Source organism: Bison bison, unplaced genomic scaffold (genome assembly GCF_000754665.1).
Source record: "Bison bison bison isolate TAMUID 2011002044 unplaced genomic scaffold, Bison_UMD1.0 scf7180017864485, whole genome shotgun sequence".
NCBI classification, from domain to species: domain Eukaryota; kingdom Metazoa; phylum Chordata; class Mammalia; order Artiodactyla; family Bovidae; genus Bison; species Bison bison.
Genome location: NW_011495045.1, coordinates 7,519,254 through 7,520,846, shown reverse-complemented (window position 1 = coordinate 7,520,846; position 1,593 = coordinate 7,519,254). Strand labels below are relative to the sequence as shown.

Below are 1,593 nucleotides of genomic sequence, written 5' to 3'. Positions count from 1 at the left end.
ATGATGTACTCTGTGTATAAGTTAAATAAGCAGGGTGACAATATACAGCCTTGACGTACTCCTTTTCCTATTTGGAACCAGTCTGTTGTTCCATGTCCAGTTCTAACTGTTGCTTCCTGACCTGCATATAGGTTTCTCAAGAGGCAGGTTAGGTGGTCTGGTATTCCCATCTCTTTCAGAATTTTCCACAGTTTATTGTGATCCACACAGTCAAAGGCTTTGGCATAGTCAATAAAGCAGAAATAGATGCTTTTCTGGAACTCTCTTGCTTTTTTTGATGATCCAACGGATGTTGGCAATTTGATCTCTGGTTCCTCTGCCTTTTCTAAAACCAGCTTGAACATCAGGAAGTTCACAGTTCACATATTGCTGAAGCCTGGCTTGGAGAATTTTGAGCATTACTTTACTAGCGTGTGAGATGAGTGCAATTGTGTGGTCGTTTGAGCATTCTTTGGCATTGCCTTTCTTTGGGTTTGGAATGAAAACACCTTTTCCAGTCCTGTGTCCACTACTGAGGTTTCCAAATTTGCTGGCATATTGAGTGTAGCACTGTCACAGCATCATCTTTCAGGATTTCAAAAAGCTCAACGGGAATTCCATCACCTCCACTAGCTTTGTTCGTAGTGATGCTTCCTAAGGCCCACTTGACTTCACATTCCAGGATGTCTGGCTGTAGGTGAGTGAGGACATCATCGTGATTATCTCACCTCATTTGTAAAGTGCTGGTCTCCTTTTTCTGAACCTCGCCTTCTCTAACTCCCTTACCCTACAACACTCATCAATGTACAAGAAAAAACAGTACATCATAACCAACGGTGGATCTAGAAACGCAAGGATTTTCCAACACTGGAAAATCTATTTATGCAGGTGACTGAAATATAAATAATATTTAAATCCTTAGTAATAAAGGAGATTCCCTAAGAAAGACAAAGTAGATAAAGTGATTCCCAAGAATGTGATCTGCAACATTTAAAATGTATGCAAAGGAGATCTCAAAGGAGCTCCAGTTAAATGAGGGTGGAATTGGCAAGAAAGACGTGTGGTGTCCAGGCATTGGAGAGGAGAAAGGGTTTCAAGTGGTCAAGCCTTGAGACGTCAAGTAAGATGAGGACTGAGAACTATTAATTTAGCATGGTAGTGGTCACTGTTTCTGGGATAATCACAATTTCTGTGGAGTGATGGGAGAGAGATCTGATTAGACTGGGTTAAGGAAAAATGTGAAGTGAGAAATGGAGCTCAGACTATAGAAAATTCTTTTAAGAAGTTAAGAGTTGAAGGGAACAGATAAATGGGGTGGTAACATGGCCTTTTTAAGAGGAATTGGTAAAAGAAAGGTTTTGTTTCTTTGTATATTGTTTTATATTTGTTGGTGTTATTTAAAGATGATAGGTACTGGACATATTTTATACCAAAGGGAAAAAATCAATGAATAAAAGTTTGACAATCCAGGAAGAAAAGACATAATTATGGGAGTAATGCTTTCTCCCTCAGCCAGGAACACCTTGCGAAACTCCAACTCAGGTGAAAGTCAACTGTCTTCCATGCTCCTGAGCTTAGTAAGGGAATGGGGGGGTGGGGTGGGGGTGGAAATAC

At 40.3% G+C, this 1,593-nt stretch overlaps 1 pseudogene; it reads right to left on the bottom strand.

Moving 5' to 3' along the window:
* The window catches only part of LOC105005087, a 36,057-nt pseudogene that overhangs the window by 9,974 nt on the left and 24,490 nt on the right, over nt 1–1,593 (bottom strand).